This window comes from Suricata suricatta, chromosome 13, assembly GCF_006229205.1.
Source record: "Suricata suricatta isolate VVHF042 chromosome 13, meerkat_22Aug2017_6uvM2_HiC, whole genome shotgun sequence".
NCBI classification, from domain to species: Eukaryota; Metazoa; Chordata; class Mammalia; order Carnivora; family Herpestidae; genus Suricata; species Suricata suricatta.
Genome location: NC_043712.1, coordinates 46,833,504 through 46,849,752, shown reverse-complemented (window position 1 = coordinate 46,849,752; position 16,249 = coordinate 46,833,504). Strand labels below are relative to the sequence as shown.

The 16,249-nt window shown below is 38.0% G+C and overlaps 1 pseudogene; it reads right to left on the bottom strand.

Annotated features, from left to right (window-relative positions):
* The window catches only part of LOC115275921, a 26,092-nt pseudogene that overhangs the window by 8,755 nt on the left and 1,088 nt on the right, over positions 1 to 16,249 (bottom strand).

Genomic DNA, 16,249 nt, shown 5'->3' with positions numbered 1-16,249 from the left:
CTCCTAAGGCTCCAGGTTCAAGGAATTACCGACAAGCTCATCTTTGCTAACACATTAATCACATTTCTTAAAAGTCTCTGAAATCAACACTCAGGACCATCTTCCATCACCACTAATTGAACAAATCAACATAAGACAAAAATTGAAATGAAATATACCCATAAACAATTTACCATATAACTGTTATGTCGCTAGACACTGTTCACCGGACTTGATCTTAAAGTCGAAATGGGTTCTAACATGTACAAAACACATGCCAAGGCTAGCATAATTCATTGCATGCCTGTTGTATTTCTAATACCAGAATGAACTTTATTGTCTAATGTGAGTTGAAAGCAATCTAGGCCTTTTCATCCAAAACAATACACCCCTACACAGACGTGTATACCCCCCAGTTTTGACTCGACTCCATTGTGTTTGTGTGCTGCTGCTTCTCCCTAAGAACTGATACTTGATCTATGGACATGCATGCAAGTATTTGCTCTTGTTAAAACGTGGACTGTCTTCGCAAAGCATGTTTATTCTCTATTCTCTCCAATGGTTAGTTTGTTCACCCTCTTCCCTCCACAGATCACTCTTACACGGAATAGGAAATGTAACATGAAACAGAATAGGAAATGAAAGCAGGATATAGAGGAAAAACAGAAAATGAAAACTTGTATGAGAATGAGAGAGTATTTTTTAAATGTGTGTGTGTGAGAGAGAGAGAGGAGGGGGACATATGTGCATAGTTTATGTAATGGGCAGACAGTTTTCACTCTGGTGTAAAAAGATCTAAGACAATGCGAGGAGATCATTAGCAATTTGACTGATAGTTGTGAAATAACGAAGGGTATGGACTCGTTCTCTGAATTCCAGATTTCATGAAACTTGAGAAAGGACCAAAAAACAATGCTATATGTGCATAAAGTCAGGAATAAGTATACCAGGGTGATAATAATACTTATAATATGTAAAACTCACCAGTTTCCAAAAAGCATACAGAATGATGTGTTTATTTTAACCATTGTTTGTTACCTCTTTTCAAATGCTAACTGCCATGGAGATGTCAGTAGGAGAGTTGAATGTTGTGGCGCATGCAGGGTTATAAGTGCTATTAATGAGTTCTAGTTAACAGAATGCTAAGTAAGTGCAAATTTCTGGGTACTAGGTAAACCAGCTTTTATTGTTGTTTCTAAGATGGAAAGATACTTTTCCATCTTAGAGGGTTGTAAACTTTTGGAAGCTTAAAAACTTCAGTATGTGCAGCTTGAAAAATAAGGTAGATTCAAAAGTGATTTACTTGGATTTATCAATGTGAAGTGGGCTTTAATGGAATCTAGAGATGTTTGGGGGAGATTTCTAGTTGTTTCTTTTTTCTTTTGAGATTTCTAGTTTTAAGAATAACAACATAACCACAAAGAAAGGCAAAGCAAAGGGGCTGAAAGTATCCACTAGTTTGTTATAGTATTTCCTTTTTTCTTATATTTAAGTTCTTGAAATTGATGTATACTAATTCGATTATGTATAAATACTCATCATTCTTCCAAAAGAATCAAGGGGAAAGGTGGGTATGTACAGATTAAATTAAATGCATTTTCTCTTCTTTTCAATTTTTTTAAATTTATTTTTGAGAAACAGAGAGAAACAGTGCAAGCAGGGGAGGGTCAGAGAGAGAGGGAGATACAGAATCTGAAGACAGGCTCCAGGCTCCGAGCTAGCCATCAGCACAGAGCCCGACGCGGGGCTTGAACCCACAAACTGTGAGGTCATGACCTGAGCCGAAGCCAGATGCTTAACCGACTGAGCCACTCAGATGCCCCTAAATGCATTTTCTATAGGAACAATTATCTGCCTTGGCCCCTAGTTAAAATGTGAAGAAACAGTGAGTTTCTGAAATCAAATCCTCCTTACCAAAGTAGTGTTAATTTTCTCATTTTATGTAAGTGGATCTGTGCAATAAAAAATGAAAAGTAATTATTGATACATAATGAACTTAGTGTTTTTTTGTACCTTTTTATCCAGCATCTTGGATTTAATATGTCAAATTGCTCAATATGACATTATTATGTCATATTGCTCAAATTATATTAAATCACTGACAATATTAGCTAACCAACTCAATGCAGTCCTTACTTGTTAAGATATTGCTATCTTTGGCATACAGCAAAGTATAACTTGCTAAACGATATGACATCATTCTTTTCCTGTACTGGCACATGACTGCTGGTTTGCTAAGCTAAGTGCCTTCTCAGAAATCTGTTCTTCCCATAATTTGCCTTGTCAGCTTATTTTAAATAAAATCTTTTAAGGCACATTTACAGTACAAGTTCAATGTGCAAGAGCTTGAATCCTCTAAGCATGAACAACTGGAGATGGAGGGGCCCAGTCGGGGTATCCAAAAGCCAAACCCTTACCAAAATGGGATTGCTCTATAGACAACGTCTTTTGCCTCTATTTCTTCCTGTATTTAAATCTTTTGGAAATTATCCAAGATTCCAACAACTCTCATCATTGGGGAGGTTTTTCCATTTTCTTTTCTGCTGTTTAGGCATACTTTTATCACATGTAGTCAAAATATCACTTCCTATTTGCATGCATGTATTTTCTTCTGCTGTTGATCGTAGATATGAGAAAATTGCTTAGCTTTTCAATGACAAAGAAGAGACCAGAAGAAAGCCCCAGGGGCACACCGGGGAAATGGGACTTTGAAGCAAATCTGCCTAACTAGTATTGAGTTTCACAATGATGCTCAGCATTTATGTCTTTACCACCACCACCACTCAAGCCACCTCTCCTCCCGAAATCTGGAACATAAAATTTTTTCCTTCAGAAAATCAGAATTAGAAAGTCGGGAGCTAGCACGGTACTGCCATCAATAGAAGTAGGTTATTCCTGAGGAACATAAAAGAGGGTAGTCAGGACAAGAGCAATGAACTTTACTTAGCGAACTTTACATAAGATAAAAGGTGAAGGAGAAGGAAGCAGAGCAAAAGATTGGGGGAAGTAGATAGAATGGGTGCTCAGTTGGTAGACCAAATGGAACCCCAGAGATGAGAACAATCCATTGGTAATTAATTACTCACTGGGCATCTAACATGACTGCCCTTTGCTAAGCACTAGTTAAGAACACAGAAATATAAGCTAGGACCCCTCAATAACTTCAGGTGTTGGTGGGGGGACACGCTTAACTTAGGTAAACAATGGTTGACAGTTTTCTTTCTTGTTAAAGATCTTAAGAGTCAGAGGGGTTTAGCGAAGTGAGGAATCAAAGAAGACTAGTGGACTTTGGGAGCCAAAGTGGTTTAGATTTCTACTTGGCTTTGTTCCCAGACACTTCTTTCTGTCACCAGTGATAACACTTATTTGCTATTTGGGCCCTTGTCCTCACAGCCAAATATGCAAAGAGTGATTTCTCTGGAATAGCTCAGATCCTAAAGGATGATTTCAAGGAGAAAATAATCAATGTAGGTCACAGCACAATTAGATTGCTAGCTGCTACAAAATTCTTTTTGTAATTTCTTTTCTAACTTTCCTCTTTATTCACTGTAGAAGGAAAGAGTACTGAAAGAAATGCTTTGAATCCAAAAATATACTATTGTACAAAACTATTTGCTAATGAATTTGGCTTACTTAATTCTTTGGAATAGAATGAGAGAAGATTGGACTGAGGAAATCATAGAAATAATTTTATTTATTCTCCTCTTTTACAAATGAGCAGATAAAGACTATGAAATCCAATGAGTTACCACGGTCACATAGCTAAAAATGATAAGAACCCATGTTTCCACGCTGAGTTTCTAGTTGCATATTGTTTCTAGTTGCAGTATTCTCATGCTTAAAATGATATACTTCACATAGTAATAACTTAAAAATTTGGAAATTTCAGTTTATGTTATGTTAGACAGTACTTAACTTGTAGCCAAACATCCCTGAGCTGCAATCCTGTTCGGCTTAATTCTCATGAGCTATACGACCTTGACAAGTTCATTTACTCACTTGCCAGATGGCTACTGGGCACTTACTCTATATCTCAGCCACTTTTTTACATCCTGGGGATAAATAGCAAACAGAAGCTTACAATCTGTTTGAGGGAGAGTAACTAGAACTAGATAGACATTTACGATGTCAAGTGGGATGAATCTGAGAGGAAAAATAAAGCTGACTAAGGGGTCAGAAAATGACAGGAAGTTTTACAAAGGGTATTAGGAAAGGCGTCTCTGATAATGATAGTTAATATTTACAGAGCTCTCGGTATGTGTCAGTGCTTCACATAGAATGGTCATTAAATGCTGACACTTATGCTATGAAGTTGGGCCTATTAATATCTCCTCTTTATAGAAGAGGAAATGAAGTCTCATAGAGGTTAAGTAAGTAGTTCAAGGTTGTTCAGCTAGCAAGAAATAAAGCCAAAGTTTTAGCCCAGTTCCTCTGTCTCCAGAGCGTCCTCTGACCTTTACCCTTTGCTGCCTTTCTAATAGGTTTATCAGTAGAGCACAGGTCTGAGTTGCGCTTTCCCTGCCTATATTGCACTTGTTTGAGAACCATTAGATGTACTTCAAGCTTAGCCCCGGGTCTGTCACGAAGTAGGCTTCGTCTGTCAGAATTCTTTGGCTCCTGGCCAGCCTCCTGTGCCTTGCATGTCCTCTCTGCACCACGACAAGACTCTTAAGGCTCTGCACCTGTGTTCAGAAACCCAACAAAAGGTGTCCTAAGAAACATGAAGAATGTATTGTTTCATGTCAGCAAATGGCACGGGCAGGGGTAGAGGGGACCTCAGTGATAACGAGGGTCAAGGACTCACGCTAAAATGGAGACTTTTCCCTTTCCCTCTCCTTCTATCTTTGTCCATATGTTTACTTTAGCCTTTCCTACTCTAGAATGACGTTCTCCTTGTGATGAAGAATACGGCTGCAGACTGCAAACTTATATTCCCTTAGATGTTAATAGCTAATTAATGGGCCCTTGCCATAGCTTAGAGCTTTACCTGCACTGACTCACAAGTAAGCCTCACAACTCTGTGCGGTAGGCGCAACTGTTATGCTTGGAACAGATGAGGAAATTGAGGCATGAACTTCAGCAGCTTATTTAATGCCACTGGCTAGAAAGGGACACAAATCTAGGCAGTCTGTACCAAGGCCAAGGCCCTTAAGGCCTGAGTTTAAAAAAAAAATTTTTTTTAATGTTTATTTATTTTTGAAAGAGAGAGAGAGACATAGTGCGAGTGGGGGAGGGGCAGAGAGAGACGGAGACACAGATTCTGAAGCAGGCTTCAGGCTCTGAGCTATCAGAACAGAGCCTGACGCAGGGCTCGAAGTCACAAACCATGAATCATGACCTGAGCCAAAGTTGGATGCTTAACCAATTGAGCCACCCTGCCTAGCCTGAATTTTAAATTTAAATTAAGAAAAAAAAGGTACATATATATATACCGGTGACAGAATTCATAGCACTAGCTCCAACCAGACCATTCTTGGGACCTAAAACCTTTGATTGATGCCATGTGAGGTATTGCCATTTACTTGGTCAGACTCCTGTTACCTGCATCTCTTGCTTGCCCTTCTGCCCCACCCCCACCCCTGCCGCTTTGGACTCTTTAGTCGCTGCACTCGTGTTCTCTCTTGGTACTTAGTACTTGTGCTGGATCCCTGCTCAATGACTAAATCATTCTTATTTTTTAAAATGTTTATTTATTATTTTTTAGAGAAAGAGAGAGAGAGACAGAGTGTGAGCAGGGACAGAATGAGAGGGAGACAGAATCTGAAGCAGGCTACGGGCTCAGTGCTGACAGCTTAGAACTTAGGGACCGGGAGATCATGACCTGAGCTGAAGTCTGACACTTTTATGTACTGAGCCCCCCAGGTGCCCCGGAATCATTCCTTTGAGGCTCGTGTCTCAGGACATCAGGAACTGACTAAGGCCTCCTACGTGTAATCTCAATCAATGCGTTTCACATTTTACTCTTGAATATAAGAAAAAAAAGTGCATAGTAGAAGTAAATGAAGCCATCTTCAATTCTTTGTTACTCTTCCAGTTCTGCCTAAGTGTCCACAACACTGAGTTTGGTTTTCTTCATAACACGAATTGTCAAAAATTATTTTTATGACAGTCATAAATATTAGTAGGCTAAACAGAAAAAAATTTTAAATAGTTGACCAGATATACAATTCAGTAGAATGTAACACATCCAGTGATGATCAATAATATAGACTGTTACATCTTTTTGTCTGTAACACGCCTATAAAGCAACAACAGACCAGGCACGTCTCTAACAAGTAGCATACGGGCAATACACAGGAAGCTGGAAGATTACGGAGAGGTTTTCTGAGATCCATTAGATCCTGAGCTCCTTGGGGGAGAGATGTTGTGTTATTCATTTCTGTATTCTCAGTGCTCACAATAGTGCCTACCATCAAGTAGGTTATTTTCTGTTTGGCTCGTTGAATGACTGGCCTTTCCTGAGACACAGTAAAGGCAGGTAAAAAGAGAGTGGTACAAGTTCAAATAAGAGAACCTGACTTGATGGGCAGGTGAGAAGAAAAGCCAGAAAGTGATAGGAAATGAGACTTGAGGTTGGTGGTTTAGACAAGTGAGGAGAGCTGGGGGAGCAAGGTGGGATTATGAGGTACACGAGGACCTTGGCTTAGAAAGGGCCCAAAGTTTCCTCCTCTGCAGAGCCCACCAGTGGATGCTGGGGTGGAGGCGGCCATGCAGAGGGACCGGACACTAGCTCAACACAGTAGGTTATTTGGATATCTATTTTCACCAGCGCTAAGCAGTTGGATTTAAAATAACTTCTCATGGAAAGGACCCTTTGACAACATAAAAAGGAACTTTGGAAAAATAAGTGTATAAGGTCACTGAAAGCCAGCCATCATCCTAATTCTTGATTTCTATTATTCCTGTATCTTGAACAATGACAGGATCAGTTTTTAATCTGAAGCCATATGGGTGACCATAATGATGGTGATGATGATGACGGTGACAGTGGCTGACATTTATTGAGTACTTAACTGCCTGACACTGTTCAGGGTCATTTAACTCCTATTATTTCATTTAATAATTCTACAAGGAAGTTACTATTCATATTTCTCTTGTACCCATAATGAAACTAAGGTGCAGAGAGATGAGCTTGTCTAAGGTTGCCCAGCTAATAAGTAATAAATGATTCCAGAGTCCATGTTCTTAACCTTCAAGTTTTAATTTAAGCTCAGATCCAGGTGGGGTCTGAGAGTACCGTTGGTGACTTAGGGTAAGTCCCAGAATGCCTGGGGTAAACCCAGGTCACGTAGGTATTGATCCTACTTCATTCTGCTTCCAAATCCCTCCCACATCTGCTTTGTTTGTAGAAGCAAGTTTTCTTACAACCATTATCATTATCATGAGGAATTTAATGTACTATTATGAAAAAACAATGGTAAAATTGGGGATAATATGGGAAATCTGAATATAGACTGGGTATGACATGTTTAAAAATTGTTCTTTATTTTAAGAGTGTTAATAGTACGTAAGAATATATCTTTTAGAGATGCATACTGAAACACTTAGAGGCTAAAGGTCATGGTATCTGGGGCTTCCTTTAAAATAATGGGCAAAGAGAAACTAGATGAAGGAAATATGGTAAAACATGAGGTGACTGATATGTAGGGCTTTATTATAATATCTCTCTCCTTTGTAGTATGTTAAAGCTTTTAATAACAAAGTTAATAAATGTGATATTATGTTTCCTGATTTGGATACTATCACACGTTTTCAATTCTTATAGTAATACAGAACACATAGTTTTCACATATAAGGACTATAAGTGCATCTACTTCTAGACTGTTCTTAGGACTCTGGAGATAATGTATACAAATCACCCAGCACATTGCCTGAAGCACAGCACACAATAAGTATTAAATATTTTTAGCAACAGTCATGTCAAAATAAAAACTTGTGCTCAATTTCATGAGGCGTCTCCACACTAGTCAGAAAAAGTCACCACCTTAAGGCAAAGCTATACAGTATAGTTCCATTTTCAACATTTACACCTCAAGGAAAGGCATCTGGTGGGTCTTTCTCTCAAACCAAATGGAAATTGGTTTTTCTTTCCACAACAACCTTCATTCTTTTGATTCGAGAGTAAGAAGACTATTGGACAATTTCTCAACTGTGAATAAGCAAATACAAAGGAGATGATAAAAGCTGGGTTTGTTGAGCAGCCCTGGCTCATTCCAGAATGATGACACACGTTTGGGTTAAGGAGAGTGAAGACCCAAAAGCAGTTGCACTGACTTTTCATCATATTTCTTCAGCCGTGGCCTTTAATGCCCAGACTTCTGGATTCAGAAAACTGCTCTGTCTCTACCGAGAATGTTCCTTTCAGAGGCGTGCCTTTAAGGGAATTGAAAAGGACCCTGAGGAGAAAGCCTGCCTTTGACGCCCCCTCTCTCCCTCCTCAGTGAGGCTAAAGGCTTTCATCTTCTCATCTCCCAGCTTAGGTCCCCTTTCGTTTGTGATGCCCTGTTAGGTTGCTTTGTTTTGGCTTCTCTGGGAGGGCTGCCAGCCCCATTCTCAGAGAAGGTTCGAAATGATTGAGATCAAACGTTTTAACACAGTGTTGCATTTCCTTTTCTTCCCCAAGCTCTTCTTTGTTTAGCTCCATGCCCCGTTTTGTCTTAAATCTTCTCCTATATAGGTCACAGAATCAGATACTTAAATTCTTTTATTTTATTTTAGAGAGAGAGAGGGAGAGAGCATGGAAGTTGGGGAGAAGGGCAGAGGATAGAGAGAATCTCAAGCAAGCTCCATGTTGGGTGCAAAGTCCGATGTAGGGCTCAATCCCAAGGCCCCAGGATCACCACTGGAGTGGAAATCAAGAGTCTGACACTCAATTGAATAAGCCACCCAGGCACACCCAGTATCATATACTTTTAAGTGATCCTAAAAGTCATCAAATCTAACTATCTAATATAGGAATCTCTTTTACAACAACTCCAACCCATGCTTATATTCAAATGTGACTTGCACTGACTTCATGAAAGGGAATTCATTACCACACAGGGTGCTAACTTAATTTTTAAGAAGTTTTTTGCTTATGATTTTGGAACTATAGCAAGTCTTAGTTCTCTATAGAGATGCACAGAATGTCTATGTAAAAGGAAACTATTGTATTCCCTTGCCTCCTACTTGTTTTCCTTTTTTTCAAATTAACAATCCCATTTTCTAAACAGGGAGGAGACATTAAGATGTGAAAGTAGAGGGAAGCCATAAAGACATACAGACAGAGGGGCTTCACAGAATTCATTCATTCATTCATTCATTCATTCATTCATTCAATGAATAGCCCAAGGCATTGTCCTAAATTCTGGGAACATATTATGCTATATACTGAATGTTCATGTTCCCCCAAAGTTCATATCTTGAAGTCCTAACCCCTAGTGTTGATAGTATTAGGAGATAGAGCCTCTGGGAAGTGATTAGGTCACGAGGCTGGGACCCTCATGAATGGGATTAGTGCCCATATAAAAGAGACCCCAGAGAGCTTCCTCAGCCTTTCAGCCATGTGAAGACACAGCAAAGAGATGAGCCATCTATTAACTAGGAAGAGGATTCTCACCAGACACCGAATCTGTAAGCACCTTGATCTTGGACTTTCCAGCCTCCATAGCTGTAAGAAATAAATTTCTGTTGTTTCTAAGCTACCCAATCTATGGTATTTTGTTATAGCGGTCCAGATGAACTAAGACACACAGCACTCTCCCCACAGATTTTGCTACTTTGCAAGAAATACAGACATAAGAAAGATAATTAACCAAAGGCAACCATAGGGTAAAATATCCACCCAGGGTGGGTGGTCAGAAAGTATTCCTGAGAAAAGAACTCTTTGATGGGAGATCTGAAAAAAAGGCAAGAATTGGCCAGGCAAGAAATTATGTTTGTGGAAAAGACAGGGCGGCATGGGGAGGGGGTGAAGGCAGAGTCATCCTGGGCTGGGGAAGCAGTCCTTCCCATAGATGTGAAGTGAGGAGAGCTTGATGCACTGAAGGGATGGAAACATGTGTGACTAGAACTTTGTGAGGAGAGGAGAAGATCTTAGAAGATGAGGCAGGGCCTTACAGGGTTTTGGACTTTATTCTGAGAGTAATAAGAAACCAGAATATAAATTTAGCTGAGACGTCGTGGGATTTCCAGACATTTTACCCTTGTGGCTACCCTCTTCTGGCCAGACTCTAGTTATTTGCCATTCTGCTTTAGATGTGGTGCACAGTGCTAACCACACACTCCAGACAGGGTCTGGTGAGTTTGGAGTGGACTGAGCCACCCACCTCCTTTGTCCTGGACATTGGACTAACGCATCCTGATAGTGCATTTGATTGGCTGGTCACTGTGTCGTGGTGTATTACACAGACCCTGCGGTCGGCAAACTCAATACCTGGTTTGGGTTGGATTTTTGACCCTAGGTGGGCTGTAAAGGAATCTCCGGTGAATGGAGATGTCCAGGATTAATTTCCCCCACACCTTCTGCATCTTGTTCAGCCTATATATGTTTAAAGGGTTTTGCTTTCAATCTGTTGTTCCCTCCTTTCTTCTATCATTTTTTTGGATTATAAAAAGAAACTTGTAAATACAGAAAACCAATAGAAGTAATAATCCAGAGATAACCACTGTTATCATTGCTATTTATAGATCTTGGTATAATTCTCTATACTTTCTATACTTGAGCTCAAAATGTAATGTAATTATATAGCCTGCTTTTTTTCTCATTATTATTAGGTCATAAGAATTTAGTTTCCAATATCACTAAATGGTCTTCATATGTGCTTCTTGCTCAAGGACATTTAAGGTTTCTGGGTTTTTTTTTTTAATTATAAAAAATATCTTTATATTTAAATATTGCTTGCAATTCAGATTTCCTCAGAGTAGAATGCCAGAAACATATTTAAAGCTTCTTTGATAACTATTTACAAATTGTTTCAAAAAATTTTTGGCTAATTTAAATTTATGCTTCTACTTACATAGCGAATTCTAAAAAAAAGAACCATGCTGATTAATAGAAGAAAATAGAATTGAACTATTCTTTTAATTTTCATTTTTAATTATCAGAAATGTTAAAGACTTAAGAATGTTCAACTCACTTATATTTCCTTTTATGTGAAATGTAATGATCTTTTTTCTATATATGTGTGCATGGTGGTCTTACTGATTTTCCTATAAATTTGTTTAATCCTTTTTTATATAAGAATTTAAGTCCCCAGTTTGTCATAACTCTTAAAAATATTCATCCCAATCTATTTGGAACTTTCAATTATTTTTGTGATGGGGCACCTGGGTGGCTCAGTTGGTTGAGCATCTGACTTCAGCTCAGGTCATGATCTCACAGTTCGTGAGTTCAAGCCCTGCCTAGGACTCTGGGCTGATAGCTCAGAGCGTGGAGCCTGCTTCAGATTCTTTGACTCCCTCTTTCCCTGCCATCCCCTGCTCATGCTCTCTCTCTCTCCCTTTCTCTGTCTCTCTCCCTCCCTCTCTAAAAAATAAATAAACATTAAAAAATAAATTAGTTTTGTGATTAAACAATTCAAATCTTTACAAAATGCAGCCCAACTCTTTATGTATATCATTTAAATGCTACTATAGTTAAAAAAAAATACAGAGATTTTCTTACCTGATTTACTTTCTCTTTCAGTTTGACAAGACTTAAAAAAAGTCAAGTAAAAAAGAAGCTTTCATGGGCTTCACTCTTAATAAATCTTATATAAATCCTTTCAAATGCAGTGAGAAGTAAGTCAGGAAGAGTCTTATTTCTCTAATAAAACTAAGGACTTAAAAATATAATTGAGGGTATGAGTCGGGACCTGCAAAGACTGAATTCCAAGACTTGCATTAATACTTCAGTGTGTGTGCGCGTGCACGTGTGTGTGTGTGTGTTTCATCAGAGAAGAAATGAATAGGGTTCAGATAATTCTTTTGTCTCTGGACATGGTAACTTCTCAACCACCATCAAAGAATGTTAACTTATTGTTTGTTTCAACTTTTGTTTAAATTCTATGTTTAACCCAATTTTCATTAGGAAGGATTTTGGAATCACATCATTCTAAACACATTTTCTCATCTGTGAAATGGGGATACTAATGCTCTTCTTGTAATGCTTTTGTCAGACTAAACACCAAAGTGTGTGTGAAGTACAGAGCCTAGAGCCAGCACCTAGGAGACGCTGGGTTCAAGCTGTTGTCTCTGCTTCTCATTCCTGTCTCAAGCTAAGGAAGACTCTGTAGTTCCCAAGAAAGAATGTATGTGGCTCTTTGTCCACGCATCTTACATTGACATTAACCCCAATAGCATGCCAGGCTGATACCTGAAAGGAAAATAATTTTGCATATTATTTATTGATCCAACAAACATTCTTAAGAACCAAATGTGTGGCTAGTCTTGTCTAAGGTACTGGTTTCACAGAGAATAATAAAACTCTCTTCCTGCATTGATAAGGCAGTATTGGAACATGACAAGCAAACACGGAGAAATATTCATCAACTTAATTTTACCACTAGGTCTACCACCTATTCTGTGGCTCTAGCCCCAGATTTCCCTGGAAACAAGAAATAATCACACGAACCAGTTGGCACTGAGATATGGGTGAGATCAACTCTACAAGTTATTATGTGATAATCCAGAAGAATCAGGGAAAATAATGTATGTGTTAAGTCAACTAAGTATAGAGACGGGTTGTGATGGCATGCCATCGTACCGTTTATTGCCAGAAGAAACAGTTTCTGGGTGTGTGATGTTGACAAGATATTCCAAAAAAGAAAATACAAATAACAAGAGTAAACCATTTGGTCCCGGAAGAATTGCTGATTTATCTTTCTTGCACAGAGAAGGCAGATTATTGACCACATAACTCTCTGTGGAATATTCATAACATCAAGTTTCTTGGAACAACACTGCTTTTAATAGTAAGTAAAATAAACTTTTATGAATTTGTTTTCATGGTCTTGTGATTCACATGTTTTCTTGTATAATTACTTTTTATTTTCAAGATGTGTATTCTTAAAGCTTTGCAAAACTGAGAAATTACATTTTAGAGAAGAATGGGAGGAGAGGAGACTATGTCACCAACCTGGTTTATTTTTACTTAATAGAATAAGAACTTATGTTTTACGATCTACAAGATGCTAATTGTCAACATATAAATCACTGAATCTTTTTTAAAAAGGGGGAACTATTTTCTCAAACTAGGATGAAAGTTTAATTTGAAGAGTACTTAAAAGAGAAATAGAGACCTGGTGTTCATTTCTCTTAATTTGTGCATTCTTAATTTTTCTCCAGAAGCTCCGGTCAAATAGATTTTGGAACATTTTTTTCATTATTTCCAAAGAAGACCTGACTCAGACACATGAAATAATGTCAGTGGCTTTTCTTTCTCCCTGAAGAAATTAACGACTTACACATCAGGTGAATGTTTGATACTTCTAAAAGATGTTACCACTATTCAATTAAAAGCTACATCTTAAATGAAGTGTAGATGTGGTTTTGTTACCATTATGCTTTAGATCCTCTGGCTGTCCTCCGTCAGTGTACATAACCATTCTGGAAGCTGTTCGTGTTGTCTGATGCATAGACCATCCTTAGTAAAAGCTTTAGTATAAAAAGGCTGGTGAGGCAGAATAGAAAAGTTAAGAAGAAAAAAAAGCAAGAACAGAAAGGAAAAAAAAAGAGAAAGGAAAAAGAAAGGGGGAGACAATACGAAAGGAAAAACAAAGAAAAGAAGAAGGAAAAAAATCATAGGGTGATCTAGATGTGTTTTGATTACTTTGTATGTTTTTCAAATCTTCTGCAAAGCATTCCGTCACTGCCCTCAGCAAATGTGTTTTCTTTCAAGGCCAGGTTGAAGGACATTTGAAAAAGCAACCCATAAAATGATAGAAATCTTTTGTCCTGGCATTTTCTAAGCGTAGGCAGTCCATGCCCTTTGTGGGATATTTGCTGGATCATTGTCCTATTTTAACTAGAAATCGAAACAAACACAAATAATATTCTCAACAGTGCTGGTCACATCTTTAAGATAATAACCTCTTTGTGCATCAAGGCAAGAAGCATTATTATTTCCTACCCGCACTCGTTTGGTTCACTCCTATGACTTGCAACATACGCACATGTAATGTGTAATATGGGTGTAAATGGAATTGTGTGCTACCATCAGAATTTGGCACAGTGACTATGTCTGAGGGAAAAATGACTCCAAATGATCTAGAAAGAATGCTATGTAATTTGAAACTGATTTTCAGCACATTCTAAAGAGTAGCTGTAATTTGAGTCATACATATATTTTTACGTTCTATGGTTTAGTAATGTTTTTTGACCTCTCTCCTTTTGTTCTCTTAGTTTCAGCTTATTCTAAAAAACGTAAAGATAGTGCTGATTATTCTTCCCTCTAATTCACATCTTTCCCTCAGAATTTGTAATTTGTAGTATGTACAGGTGTTTTTAACAGTAAAGAGTAAAAATAAAGTGAAGGCTAGGGAAGGTTGAAAAATGTTGGAGGAACTGAAGTTTATTTTATTTTATTAGTATTTTTAAATATTTATTTATGTTGAAAGAGAGAGAGAGATGGGAGAGAGAATCCAAAGTAGTCTCTGAGCTGTCAGCCCAAAGTCCCATTTGGGGCTCGATATTATGAATTGTGAGATCATGATCTAAGCAGAAATCGCCAGGCAGATACTTAACTGACTGAGCCCCCAGGGGTCTGGGAGGAACTAAATTTTAAAAAATTAAGCTAGTTTGCAATTATTTATCTGTTGGCATTATGGGAAGACTTCCCATAGTGTTCAGAGCATTGATTTTTGTTTTCTTTAATTTGCAGAAGGTTATAGGAAAAGATCTCTAAGAACATCTTAGATCTGATGAAGTGTATCTTGGTTCCTTCTTATCAGAGTATTATACCTATTATAATTTACCAAATAAGCCAGAAGTGTATTTTATTTATTTATTTGAACCATTATCTATGTGATTCCAGTTGCTGCTATTTTATAAGGGGTTTCAACTATGCATAAGAGAATAGCTTTCAGTTACAGGTAATGATGGACCAGCCACCAGAAATTGTCAGGGCATCCTGAAAGGTTAGACTTTACCAGGACATACTTGAATGTTGGACAAATAGAAGAAGAAATGATCTATAAATGTAAATAAAACTCTGGGTGTCATAAAGGCATGATAATGTTCTTCTGTTTCATTTATTTTTCATTCAGTTTAAGTAGCTCCCTTTTGTTTTATAATTATACGACTTTCTTAATCAACCTGGGCTTGCTTTCATTGTTTCTCCCTTTCCCAATACCCACGGTGTGCCTCAAATAGGAAGACAAACTCTAGAGATGTGAGATGAAAGGAATAGGTTCTTCTGTGTACGTGATCACGTACGTTTGAAAAGAAAAAGTTTGAACAAGTCCACATAACCTGAGCCAAAAATGAAGGAAAGAAGAATGCATGCAGAACAAAAAAGTTAAAGGTCAATTAGACACACACACACACACACACACACACACACACACACACACACACAGTTGGGTCTCTGGAGGTTCTTTCTTACCATGAAAATTATGTTGGCTTTGTTATTGTGAAAACCACATCATACCACAGCTCTGAAGCTTCTGATGTCAAACGTTAACATTTGTACACAGGACACTGCATGCATTTTAAGCATTAATGGTTTGCCGGTTTGCCGTGCTGTACAGAGTACTTCTAAATTCCCTTTCTGATTTTATACAGATTGTAACAGCAACCATAATGGCCAAGTGAATCGCTCATTGCAACCGAGAGGTGTGTGTGTGTGTGTGTGTGTGTGTGTGTGTGTGAGTGAGTGTGAGTGTTTGTGTGTAAAGGCCACAGAAATATCTACTCTGCATTGGACAGCATGAAATAGTAGTTAAGAATTCAGATTCTGGATCTACATGCTTGAGTTTAAATCATGACTTTGCCCTTGAAGGCTAAGTGGCCTTAAGGAAGGCCATTTACCTTTCTTTACTCAGTTCTCTCGTCTGTAGAACAGACATTTTATTTTATTTTATTTTTTTCTCTTGAATTCATTTATTTAGGGATAGGACACAGCTATTCAAAATGAGAGAACACAATATCAACACCCAGAATAAAGTTGGGGAATTAAGTCGAACTGTTATATATTTCATTTACATTAATAAATACCTTAAAAGCAAATGTAGATTTTAAGATTCATTAAGACACTAATGACATGTACAAGTAACTAAGTTTCTAAGTTAACTGTCATACTGCTTGATTTTCA